This window comes from Phascolarctos cinereus, unplaced genomic scaffold, assembly GCF_003287225.1.
Source record: "Phascolarctos cinereus isolate Bilbo 61053 unplaced genomic scaffold, phaCin_HiC Scaffold_726;HRSCAF=1367, whole genome shotgun sequence".
Taxonomy (NCBI): domain Eukaryota; kingdom Metazoa; phylum Chordata; class Mammalia; order Diprotodontia; family Phascolarctidae; genus Phascolarctos; species Phascolarctos cinereus.
Genome location: NW_027556098.1, coordinates 125,131,173 through 125,145,500, shown reverse-complemented (window position 1 = coordinate 125,145,500; position 14,328 = coordinate 125,131,173). Strand labels below are relative to the sequence as shown.

Here is a 14,328-nt window from a genome sequence, read left to right as displayed (position 1 = left end):
CTTTCTAAGATCATAAACTGAAGAGTAGGTATCCATCTGCATGGGAAAAAGGCAGTTATTCAGAAGATTGCTCCTTATACCAATACAGGTCTATATTTAAAAAAAAAACCATAATTAATATGGAGAGCTTTGTATCAGTCTAAAAGTAAACCATTTTTTTAAAATCTGTAAATATGAATTTCTATAGCAGAAAAGGGTTTAAAATATTTAGGCATAAGGAGCAGGCTGCATCTTATAAAGAGGGGAAAGGTTAAATAAATAGAATATTTAAGTACAAATTACAAATGGAAGATTTAGGATATAATAAAAGATCAACTCAGAGTTTAGTAAGAAATATTTCTACATCCTCTTCAACAGATTACGAAGCTCTAAAAGGAATTTCCTTACCTAAGGTGAAATGAGGCTATCACTGTGCACAGGTGTCAAGTAAAAAAAAACTGGGAACAGGAGTGAGAAATGTTTGTTGGAGATAAAAGGAACAGATTTTAGAAAATACTCAATTAGAATTTGTAGGAAGTTAAGAACTGAGGAAATGAAAGAGCAATGAACTACAGTATACAGTTGGAAATGAGTGGTTAATAGCCTGAAATCACAGAAATCTTCCCCAATTCATCTACATAATACCCATGGCTAAACTGCTTTATATAATCAACAGTTTCTCCCCCTAAACTTCTGGGTTGCCTTGATCTCCAGTCACTCAGTTCTAGCTCCTCTCCCAAGCCATTACTCCTGCTCTGACTTCATATCCCTCCCTTCCCAATGCTAAATGTAGAATTCATTAATCAGTTCAACAATATACTGACCTCAGCTTTCAATCCTTTGCCCCTCAGTCTTAATTGCTTCATTACTTACCAAGTAACTAGGTTATCTCCACTATCTACCTTTTCCACTCATGGGGCATATAGGTGGTAAAGTGGATAAAGTACAGGGCCTGGAGTCAGGAAGACTCATCTTCCTGAGTTCAAATCTGGCCCCAAATTCTTACTAGCTGTGTGACCCTGGGCAAATCACTTAATCCTGTTTGCCTCAGTTTCCTCATCTATAAAAATGAGCTGGAGAAGGAAAAGGCAAACCACTGCAGTATCTCTGCCAAGAAAACCCCAAATGGGGTCACAAGGAGTTGGACAAGACTGAAATGACTGAACAAGCCACTAAACAGTACTAGAGGTCACACAACTAAGGAAATCCATGTTGAGAACTCCCTCTTAATTCTTTATTCTATGCCTCAAAGCTAATTGTGGACAGAGAGACAAAGGATTTGGGGTCAAATACTATTTGGTCACTTAGTACCGATGTAACCTTGGGCAAGTCTGGGCTTCAGTTACCCATTTGTAAACTAAGGTGCACCTTAGACCATACTTCTCTAAAGGTCCCTTCCAACTCTAAATTTATGATCCTGTGACCCCTTGTAAACATCCCTTATTCTTTCTTTGCCCAAGTGTCTAATGAAGAGGTGATCCTTGTCCCCTAGATTCCATTTTCTTCAATTGCTTGCTCCTTCAATCAATCCATCTCTCTAATTTTCAATCTCTCTACTTGCTGACTTCTTTCCTGCTGCCTACAAATATGCTCAGGGCACTCTTATCCTTAAAAAAACCCTTCACTTGAACCCACCATTCCCTCAAATTATCACCCTCTACAGCTCTTCTCTCTTCAAGACCAAACTCCCAGGCAAGGCCATCTCCATTCACTACTTCCATTTTCCTACCTCACCCTTACTTCTCAGGCCCTTGCAATCTGGCTTCTGACATTGTCACTCAATTTGAACTACTTTATCCAAGAGTTACCAATCATCCCTTAATCACAAAATCCAGTGACCTTTTCTCAGGGTTCATCCTACTTGATCTCAGCTGCATTTTACACTGAAAACAACCCATTTTCCTAGACATTTTGTCCTCTATAAAGCTTCATGATACTGCTTCCTCTAGGTTCTCTTACCTGTCTGGCTACTCCTTCTCAGTCTTCTTTGTTGGATCACCATTCATGTCCCATCCCCTCTTCATCCAAGCTCTGTACTAGGTATTCATTCTCTATAAACTCTCTTGGGGATCTCATCAGCTTCCAGGGATTTAAATATCATCCCCATACAAATGACTCTCAGATTGATATATCCAGCACTACTCTGCTAAGCTCTAGGCTCACATCACCAACTGCCTATTGCACATTTCCAACTGGATATCCTCTAGGAACCTCAAACTCAAGATGTATAAAATGGAAGCCTTCATTTTTTCCCTCCAAAACTCCCCTCCCCCTCTCTAGACATCCCTATTTTTGTTGAGCACACTACCATTTTAACACACAGATTTGCAATTTTAGAGTCATTCTCAAAACTTCACTCTCCATTATAGATACACTACCTGCCTCACCCAAACCCCATGATAGCCAATCAGTTGCTAAGTCTTTTTAACTCTATCTCTTACGATTTTAGGACGATAGCTCTAGAGCAGGAAGGGAATGCAAGGTACATCTGGTCCACTCCCCTCATTTTAAAGATAAAAGAACCAAGTCCAGAGAGACTTGCCCACAGTCATACTGGTAGTTTACAAAGCAGAAATTTAAAACTCAGATCCAGCCCTCTTTCCACTTCATCATGACAACTTGCCATACACATTTCTTAAATGTGTCCCCATCTGTTTTTTTCACATGACCACCATCCTAGTTTGAGACTTCGTCCCCTCCACCTAGACTATTAGAATAGCTTCCTAAGTCTCTCCCTTCTCTAATTAATCCTCCACATATTCAACAAATTGATATTCTCAAAGCAAAGATCTAAACATATCACTCCCCTTCTCAAGAAGCTTCAGTAGCTCCCTAATAACCCTAAGATAAAATACAAACTTCTTTGTTTGGCATTGAAAGTCGTTCACAATCTGGCTCCAAGAAGTATGGGACTTGCTGAAAGATATGGGTTCGACTACTGCTTCACACATGGACTTGCTCTGGGCTAATCACTTAACCTCTGAGAACTGAACCAACCTTACAATTTGTGAGGATCAAATGAGCCATGAGATGAAGAAAAAAGATATAAAGAAAGAACAAAATATAAATATATTCTTTTGAAAATTTTAAAGAGCTATGTAAATGTGAGCTACTTTTACCAGACTAAGATTTCACATCACTATCCCTAAGGAACTCTATATTCCAGTCAAACTAATCTTATTGTTTCCCCTTCAGTGAAACTCCACCTACCACATCCCTGCCTTTGCACTGTAATGCACTCTCACCTCTTAGAAGGTGAACTTTCCTTCAAGAATCAGCTCAAATGTCACCTCCGACTAGAGGCCCTTCCTCAAGTTATTAGCTACATACATCCTACACTTATTTTGTATTTACTTTGGATATAGTTTCTATTTACTTGCATATGTATGTACTGTTCCTCCAGAAAAAAAGTAAACTACTTTAAGGCAAGGACTAATTCATTTTTCTATCTTTGGATTCCCAGTGCCTATCAAATTATCTTGCACATAGTAGGTGTTTAATGAATGCTTGTTGAATATAGTCATAGGGAAAAATTTTTCAAGGATAAAAGAAGTTATAATAATCAGGGCACCACTGCCTTTTTAAGTAATTTTTTTGTGTTCTATTTGTGCTATAAAGATATCGCTATTACAAGAATTACTGAAAGTAGGAGAGCAATGTATTTTACACTTTACAAAGGCAAAAGATTAAGATATGTGTACCTTTGTTACATTAACTCTTCTTACTTCAAATTTACATTCAGTGTGTGTGCCTATGAAAAGAGAAATTCCAGTCAGTATTTATGGAACTTATCCAAAGTATTTAGCATCAAATCAATTATTAAGTTTTGGTAAACAATAACTACTAAAAATATTGCTATAATATTTCTATTATTGATGTGGTTCAGTCATTTCAGTTACATATGACTCTTCATGACCCCATTTGAGCTTTTCTTGGCAAAGATACTGGAGTGGTTTGCCATTTTCTTCTTTAGCTCATTTTACAAAAGAGGAAACTGAGGCAAACATGGTAAGGTGACTTACCCAAGATCACACAGTAATTAAGTGTCTAAGGCCAGATTTGAACTCAGAAAGATGAGTCCTCCTGACTCTAGACCCACCATTCTATCTACTGCACCACCTAGCTGTCCCCAGTATTAATATTATATTATCATTATTCATTAACAGAAGTAACCCACAGGAGAAGGAGCCAAGAGGACAGTGGAGGAGAAAGTAGTTAAATTTCTCACCCAAATTCCTCTAAACAGATCTGGGAAATACACCAAATTGAATTTTGATGGGTAAATATAAGAAAAAGTCACAGTAAAGTCATTTTCCCAGCCCAGGTAGGCATAGGCAGATAGAAAGAGAAGTCTATGGATGTTCGGGAGGTAGTCTAGACAGGAACACCACAGAATGGACCATTCTAGCACAGGTTGTACTCCAGAGCAAGTAGAGGTCCCAGATCCATACTATGACCTCACGCAATATCCAGGAATAGGTAGCAGTTTTATTACCCACTATGTAGTCTAAGGTCACAGATCAGGGTAGATTGAGAAGGGGATCTGCATTCAGTGGTCAAGGGATAGGAAGTGGAAGAATGCACATATGGAGAGGATTCAGTTCAAAAGCAAGTAGCAGTGGTATGGCTCAGACACTAAGAGCACAGTGGGTCTTAATTCCAGTTTCCATCTTAGTCTGAAGTTTGCAAAGGAATAATCAGGGTGAGAATCCCAGACCAAAGAGCAAACCTGCAGTTCTTTCACTCTGAACCAGCAAAGCTTCCCTGCTAGCTGATGGGGGTGAGTAAAGCAACATATTATTGTTGCTCAGACCAAAACACAGATCAGGAACTTGCAGAGCTCAGATAAGGTGGCAGTTATCAGACTTTGTCCTAGATCAGATGACTTTTGGAGCACTAAAAGCTTGCTGGTATCTACGCCTGAGCTGACCCTGAGATTATGAAATAACTTAACATGCAAATTGCCTAAGAAAGCAGCAATAGAATCTGCCCATATCTTCCCTTCAGAAATGTACAGAACCTGACCCTAACAACAAGTTTGAAGTCAAAAAGTAAGCTGGAAGAACAAGCAAACAAACAAACAAACAAAAATATCCCACTTTAAAAAGGTATTATGTTGATAGGGCCCTCAAAATATTAATTCATAAGAAGAGAATGATTCTAAAACATCTGCAACTGAAGTCCCAAAGAAAAACACAAGCCTTGCACAAATTCAACTGGAATTCCAGAAAGATATGAAGCAAAGGTTAAAAACAAAAAGTTTAAAATGTTTACACATATGAAATGACAGTGTAAGACAAAACTGGAAAAGAAATGAGTGTTACAGAAGAAGGTATGGAAAGGAAATTAACAGCTTGGCACAAGAGGTACAAACTTTGCCTAAGCAACAAACTCCCTGAAAACTAGAATGGACCAAACAGAAGCCACTGACTCTGTAAGAGAACAAGAAATACTACAAAGTTAAAAACAAAATCAAAAGACTGATGAAATTTAAGAAAATGTAGAAGAAAAACAGAAGAAAATCTCACAGCAAAAACAACTGACCTGGGTAACAGATCATGGAGAAAAAAAATTTAAGAATCATGCACTACCTAAAAGCCATGACATCCCCCCAACTCTCCCCCACCCTGCAAAAAAAAGATCCTAGCTATATTTCATGACATTTTAAGAGGCAGCTAAGTGGCACAATGGATAGAGAACTTCCTGGTATCAAGAAGACCTGAGTTCAAATCAGAACTCAAGGCACTTATTAGCTCTCTAACTCTGGGCAAGTCATTTAACTTCTATCTGCCTCCTTTTCCTCATCTGTAAAATGGCACCTACCTTGCAGGGTTGTTGTGAGGATCAAATGAGTAAATATTTGTGAAATTGTCTAGAATAGTACCTGGTACATAGCAGGTACTTAATAAATATATATTTCCTCTTTTCTTCTCTTATTTCTTATGAGAAAACTATCCGAATCTCTTAGCACCAGAGGGAAACATAGAAACAGAAAGAATTCATTGGCCATTTCCTAAAAGAAATCCCCAAATGAAAACCACCTTATAACCAAAATCCAAAGCTTCCAGATCAAAGAAAAAATATTGAAAGCAGCTAGGAAGAAAGGATTCAAACACCAAAGAGTCATAGTATCACACATGACTAAGCAGTCACCACAATGAAGGAGCAGGGAGCTTGGATTACAATGTTCTGGGCTGACCCTAAGATTCTGAAATAACATAATATTCAGCAGGATCATATTAGAGGATATAGGCTTACAGTCAAGAATAACTTCCCCAGCAAAGCTGAGTATAAGGTTATCAGGGGAAGGGGGGAGAGAATGAATCTTAGATAAAAAAGAGGGTTTCCAAACATTCCTGTTGAAAAGACCTGAACTGTGCAGAAACTTTGAAGTTCAATCACAGAAGCTGAAACACAATGTACAATTTAAAAGAGTAAACACAAATGAACAATTATAAGGAACTAAAGGATAAACTGCTTAAATTCAAATATGAGGAAATGATTCATGCCCCCTCTGAAACCTATGATCAACAAGGTTCACAAAGAGTCTAATTACACAGAAAACCTAGGAGTGGAAATAGAGGGGAAGAGGAATAGAATACACTGTGGGGTGGGGGAAGATGGAAGAAAAGGAAGATTAGGGAAAACTATCTCACATAATAAGGGTGTGCAAGTAATTATAAACAAGTAGGAATGGGTAAATGGCTGATACTTGAAACTCACTCTCATCTAAAAACTGTTAAAAGGCAGGAAGGATACATACATACATACACACACACACACACACACACACACACACACAGTTAAATATAGAAATACAGGTCACTCAACAGGGAAAATAAAGGGGAAAGGAGAGAAAGGGAATTTAGAAGGAGGGTAGGTTAAGGAAGGGATAAGTCTTAAGTAAAACAAACTCTAAGGATGTACAAAAAGAGCTCTTTTTGAGGTGGCAAAGAACTAAAATGGGGTGAATGGCCAAACAAGTTATGACATACAAATATGATGGAATAAATTGTGATCTAAAAAAAGGTGACAGAAAAACTTTAGAAGACCTGTATGAACTGACATAGAATGAAGCGAATAGAACTAAGAGAACAATTTATACGATAACAACAACACTGTAAAGATAAACCATTCAGAAAGACTTAGGAACTGTTGGTCAATTATGACTCCAGAAGACTAATGATAAAACAAGCTACCCACCTTCTAACAGTACACAGTACAGAATGAGATATATACGATATGCATGTGTACAGATGTGTGTATATACACATATATGTATATTTATGCATGTATGCATGCAAACATATACACAGACTTTGTGTGTGTGTCCGTGTCCTTTTGGACATGGCCAATGCAGAAATGTGTTTTGCTTAACTACACGTATTTGTCAGAGCTTTTGTTTTCTTTTTCTCTCAACTTAGGGAGGGGGATAGAATTCTGCTTACTGAAGAATAAAATTTAATTAAAAACAATCCACATTAAAGAAATTTTATAAATTTAACAGTATATTTATGAAACTAAATAGGTCCCTTAGAGATCATCTAATCTATTCCTCATTTTCTCATGATTCTCACAAATCACAGGGTTTCATAAAGACAACAACAGAAAGCTTGGGAAAATTGATGTACAACTGTTATGTTACGCAGATTTATAGCTAGGTTTCTTAATCTTTTTTGTGTCATTGATCTCTCTGACAGTCTGGTGAAGCCTATGAACCCCTCCTCAGAATAATGCTTTTAAATGTACAAAATAAAATACTTAGAATAAAAGCCAACTAATTATTTTTAAATGCAGTTATCAAAAAATTTTTTAAAACAAGTTCAGACTTCAAGTTAAAAATTTCTGCATTGCAGTTATACCCTGATATAGGGTAACCCAATATGAAGAATTTCTGTCTTAAAGGGATTATTATTCAATAAGTATCCAATACCAAATCCATTATCTGAAAACATAAGATTTCTACTTTTATCATTTCTGTAAAATCAAATTTTAACACATCCTGCAGAGATACAGAACAATCTATGAGTACTAGTCAGTCTGTGATGGACCAGCACAACACGAATTTTAGGGACCCCAAACCCAAAAGGCCACAGACTAAGGTCTGGACCCCATAAATTTGATGTCTGTGGTCAAAAACACCTTTTGTCAAAGAAACCTCAAGATGATCCCTCTTTTAGATGAGCACTGGGGCTAATTCTTTCTTCCTTTTCCCAGCTATTCCTACCACTTCAAATCCTGCCTTAGACTGCCACTGGGGTTGAGTACAAAGTAGGTACTAGGGTTGGGGAAATCCCAGGCGGTAGTGATGCCAGTAGGAATGAAAGAAAACTAGGAGGGGAGTTAACTCCCAAGCAACTGTGGTCAGCCATTTTAATGTGATCATCTACATGTAAAAGATATACATAAGTTAGGGCTACTGTCTATATGGATGAATGAATAAGACATCTAGGAAGGGCTTCCTATATTCAAAGTGCTAAGCATACAAAAAGAAAAAGATAATTCCCGATCTCAACTCACATTCTAATGGGAGACACAACACAAATGGAAGGTTTTCAGCTACAGGTCAGACATCTCCATTAAAATGTAAGGAGAAATGATCCCAGTAGTGTAGTTGTTTGATTTGTCTGGTACATGCTGCCTTCTGGTTGGCAGTCGGTGGGGATGGTTGGACAAGAAGGGACAGATAAATGGTACAGAAGTTCAAAAGTAGGAGAGAACAATATAGAATCAAGTATTCAGAGATTTCATGAAGGACATGGGACAAATTGTTGGATTTTTTTTTTTAAACAAGAATTTATTATCACTCTCTCCTCTGTCTTCCCCTGACCCAACCTGAACAATAAAAATTTTTTTTAAACTTTAGAATACACATTATATAGCAAAACAAATTCCCACACTGGCCATGTCTAAAAATGTATGTCTCATTCTGCATTTCAAGTCTATCACCTTTCTGGCAGGAGGTAGGTAATGAACTTCATGTTCAATTCTCTAGAAATATGATTTATCATTGCATTAAACATTATTCTAAAGTCTCTCAAAGTTGTTTTTCTTTATAAGATTGTCACTGTATAAATTGTTGTCTTAGTCATGTCCACTTCACCGCATCACTTCAAAGAGGTCTTTCTCCATTTCTCTGAATTGAATTAACTGAAACTGTTCATTTTGTCGTTTCTTGTGACACTGTAATATTCCATTACATTTACACCATAATTTGTTTAGCTATTCACCACCAGGGGGGAACTTAGTTTCCAGTTTATGGCTATTAGTACAAAAAGAGTTGTTATAAATATTTATGTACATATAGGTCTTTTTTCCTTTCTTTCATCTCTGTGTGGTATCAATTTAGTAGCTGTATAGCTGTGTGAGGGGATATTCAATCAGCGACTTTGGGGGCACAGTTCCAAATTCCTTTCCAGAAATGCTGGACCAATTTATAGCCCCACCAACAGTGCATTGGTGTGTCTATCTCCCCAAATTCCCTACCAGATTTGTCATTTTTGCCTATCTGATTAGGCAGTAAGGCAAGATTTCAGGGTTGATATAATTTGCATTTCTCTGATTAGTACCAATTTAGAGCATTTTTTCAGATGGCTATTAATAGCTTGGGTGTTATTCCTTTGATAACTACAACAAAAATTCAGAGTTGATCATTATTCCAGCCCAGGGCAGCTTAGATAGAAAAAGAGGTCTGCAGCCACAGGAATGGAGGCTGGCTGGAAGCAAAGCATACAGGTTACAGCAGAAGCTCTACCATCTGTGGGCCTTGGAGGTGGCAGCTTACAGCAGCAACACCTGGCACACTCAACTCACAGGGACAGCACAGCAACTTGAATACCTAGTCAGAGAGATTCTAAGCCACCCTTTTGTTAGCAATGGGTCCAGTGCCATTTAGCAGCTCTGCAGTCTATTACCCAATTCTGGGTCAAAATTCCATGGTGGAGAGTAGTTACAGTAGGAGGGAGTAGGGACCTTACCTGGGTAAGGAACAGAGCACTGAGTAGGAAGGCAGTGACCAGACCCCTCCCTAGATCACACCACCTAAAAGTAAATGCCCCCATATCAAGCTATAGAAGCTCAGGTTGGCCATCCTCCCAAAGGTGAGCAGAACAGGCTGGGAAAAAAGAGCAAATAACAACAACAAAGAACTTGACCATAAAAAGCTTATATGAGGATAGGGAAGTTCAAGCCAAAATTATGAAGAAAATAATGATTTGAAACCATTTATAAGTAAGGCCTCAAAGAAAAATGCAAATTGGACACAAACCCAAAGAGAATTCCTAGAAGAGCTAAGGAAAGTTTTTTTTTTAAAAAAAAGAGCAAAAAAAAGATTTTAAAATTAAAATTTTAAAAGATAAGTAGCTAATTCAGTTAAAAAGTTAATTAAACTTATCAAATTTTTGAAAGGTTAAAATCAAGTAAGAGTGGTAGAGGAAAAACGGAGAAAAGAAAGAGTAATGCAAAAATTATGAAAAGAATTGACAGCTTGATAAAAAAAAACTCACTGAAGAAAAAAACTCCGTAAAAATTAAACCTGGTCAGGTGAAAGCTAATGATTCCATGAGACATAAAAAAAAAATAAAACAAAGTCAAAACACTAGAATAAACAAATGAATAAATGGAAGAAAATGTGAGATATTTCAGCAGAAAAACAAATGACCTGGTAAACTGATCAAGAAGAGAAAATTTTTAAATTACCAGACTATTTGAAAGCCATGATTTTTTTTAATAAAAGAGGCTAGACTTCACATTTTAAGAAACTATAAAGGAGAATTGTCCCACTATCCTAAAACCAAAGGGCAAAGTAGAAACCGAAAGAATCCACCATTCATGTCCTGAGATTCTAGAATGAAAATTCCCAGGAATATTATAGCCAGATTCCAAAGCTCCTCAGATCAAGAAGAAAATATTGCAAGCAGCCAGAAACAAAGAAGCTAGAATTACAATCAAGAATAACCTACCCAGCAAAAATGAGTATAATCCTACTGGGAAGTGGGAGGGGAAGAATGGGGGTACAAGATGAATATTTAATGAAATAGAGGATTTTCAAGCATTCTTGGTTTAAAAAAATAGAATTAAATAGAAAACATGACATTCAAACACAATATTCAGAAAAGTAAACATGAATGAGAAATCATAAGGGACTTTAAGGCTAAACTATTTACATTCCTATGTGGGAAGACAATACATGTAACTCCTAAGAACTTTATCATTATTAAGACAGTTAGAAGGGGTGTACTAGGACAGAAGGCATAGGTGAGAATCTATGATGTTGGGATGATCTCAAAACAGAATGGGAAGATGAGAAAGTGGGATGCAGTGGAAGAAGGAAGAAGGGAGAGGAAGAATGGGGAAAATTTATCTGACATAAAGGAGACACACAAGGAAGGGAAGATAGAGGAGTGGGCAACATCTGAACTTTACTCTCATCTTAACTGGTTCAAAGCGGGAACTATATACATATAACGATAGATAGGAAGCATAGGGTAAAAGAAAGAAAGAGAAGGATAAACAGAAGAGAATAATATGCAGAGAAATATAGTCAGCAATCATAATTATGAATGTGAATCAGATGAACCTCACTCATTAAAATGAAGAGGATAGCAGAATGGATTAGAAACCACCAGACTTCAATGAATAGGTTGTTTACAAAAGATACACCTGAAACAGAAAGATGCATGTAGAGTTAAAATAAGGATCAAGAACAGAATCCATTATACTTCAGCTGAAGTTAAAAAAAAAAAAAGGCAGGGGTAGCATTCATGATCTCAGACAAAGCAAAAGCAAAAATAGACCTAATTAAGAGATAAGCAGGGAAACGACATTTTGCTAAAGAGTATCCTAGACAATGAAGTAATATCAGTACTAAACATATATGCCCTCAAATGGCATAGTATCCAAATTCTTCAAGGAAAAGTTAAAGAATTACAGGAGTAAACAGAGAGCAAAACTACACTGAAAGGGGAACCTCAATTTATCCCTCTCAGACCTAGACACTAACCATAAGATAAGTAAGAAAGAAGTTAAGGAGATAAATTAAAAGACAGAAATGATAGACCTTTGGAGAATATTGAATGGAAAGAGAAAAGAATATATATTTTTCTCATCACCTTCACAAAAATTGACCATGTATTAGGGCATAAAACCTCACAAACAAATGCAGAAATATTAAATACACTCTTTTCTGACTATAATGAAAAATTACATTCAAAAAAGGGTCTTGGAAGCATAGACTAAAAAGTATTTAGAAACTGAAAAATCTAATCCTGAAGAATAAGTAGGTCAAACCACAAATAATAGAAGCAATAAATAATTTAATTAGAAAGGCAACAATGACACAACATAATAAAATTTGTAAGATGCAACTAAAGTAGTCCTTGGGGGAAAATTTATATCTCTAAATGCTTACATCAATAAAAGAAAGAGCAGATCAACAAACTGGGCATGAAACTTAAAAAAAAACTAGTAAAAAAACAAAATTAAAAATAGAAAGCTTGAAAATAAAAGGAGAGATTAATAAAAGTGAAAGGAAAAATACCATCAAACTAATAAAACTAGGAGCTGGCTTTATTTTCTAAAAATTAATAATAAACTATTGGCTAATTTAATTTTTTAAAAAAGAAGAAAATCAAATTACCAGTCTTAAAAATGAAAAAGGTGAACGTTCAACCAATGAAGATGAAATTAAAATAATTATTAGGAGATATTTTGCCCAATTATATACCAATAAAACTGATAATCTAAATGAAATGGATGATTATTTGCAAAAATATAAACTGCTCAGATTAACAAGAGAGGAAATAGACTTAAATAACCTTGTCTTAGAAAAAGAAACTGAACAAATGAGCTCTCTAAGAAAAAAAAAACAGCATCAGATGGATTTACAAATGAACTCGACCAAATAATGAAAGAACAATTAATTCCAATATTATGTAAACTGCTCGAAAAAACAGGAGTCCTAAGAAACTCCTTCTATGACACAAATATAGTTTTGATAAGTAAAACAGGGAGAACAAAAACATGTAAAGAAAACTACAGGCCAATTTCCCTAATGAATACTGATGCAAAAATTTTAAATAAAATACTAACAAGATTTCACAAAGACTATACACTATGCTGAGGTTGGATTTACAGCAGAAATGCAGGGTTGGTTCAATATTAGGGAAACTATAAGCATAACTGACCATACCAATAATTATAAATAACAAAAATCCATAAAAGCACATCAATCAATGAAGAAAAAGATTTTGACAAAATGCAACACTTATTCCTAAAACATCAGAGAGCATAAGAATAAATGAAGCTTTACATGATATATAGTAGGTATCTAAAACCAGGAGATGTTTGTGCAATTTTTAAAAAATTTTGATATAATCAAAATTTTCCATTTTATCTTGTTATCCTCTCAATATCTCTACTCATGAATTTTTCCTCATGCACAGATCTGAAAGGTAATTTATTCCTCCTTGCTCCTCTAATTTGTTTATGAGGTGACTTTTTATATATAAATCATGCATCTATTTAGAGCTTATCTTGGCATATGCTATACGGTGTTATTCTGAACCTAATTTTTGCCAGACTGCTATACAGTTTTCCTAGCAGTTTTTGTCAGAGTGAGTCCTTTACCCAGTAAACAGGGTTTTTGAGCTTATCAAGCACTAAGCTACTCCATTTGTTTGCTTCTGTATGTTGTGATTCAATCTGTTCCACTGGTGACCTCTCTATTTTTTAAATCAGTATCAAGTCATTCTCATGATCATTGCCTTGTAGGAAAGGACCTACATGTTCAAAAATACTTATAGCAACTCTTTTTGTGGTGGCAAAGAACTGGAAATTGAAGGGATGCCAATCAAGCAAAGAATGGCTGAACAAGTTGTGGTATATGAATATAATAGAATGCTATTGTTCCATAAGAAATGATGAGCAGGGAGAGAATTTGAAACTCAAAGTTTTAAAAATCAATGTTAAAAATTGTTTTTACATGTAACTGGGGAAAATTAAAATACAAAACAAAAAAAAAGAAAAAATTTTTAAAAAAGAAACACTGAGCAGGCAGATTTCAGAAAAACCTGGGAAGACTTACATGAACTGATGCTGAGTGAAGTAAGCAGGACCAGGAGAACATTATATACAATAACAGCAACATTGTGTGATAATCAACTATGATAGACTTAGGTCTTCTCAGCAATACAATGATCTAAGACAATTCCAAAGGACTCATGATGGAAAATGCTAACCATAACCAGAAAAAGAACTATGGAGTCTGAATGCAGACGAAGTATATTTATTTTACTTTGCATTGTTTTTTCTTTCTCATGGTTTTCCCCTTTTGTTCTTATTCTTCTTTTA

At 35.9% G+C, this 14,328-nt stretch overlaps 1 protein-coding gene across 5 annotated transcripts in view; it reads right to left on the bottom strand.

Annotated features, from left to right (window-relative positions):
* NCK1 (NCK adaptor protein 1) overlaps positions 1-14,328 on the bottom strand; it is a 78,450-nt gene that overhangs the window by 32,641 nt on the left and 31,481 nt on the right. The window contains exon 2 of one of the 5 annotated variants that reach the window (XM_020986105.2): positions 3,681-3,730. The exons of the other annotated variants lie outside the window; for them this stretch is intronic. The gene's annotated coding sequence lies outside the window, so the exon portion shown is untranslated. The remainder of the gene's footprint in view (positions 1-3,680; positions 3,731-14,328) is intronic. 5 annotated transcript variants of the gene reach the window in all.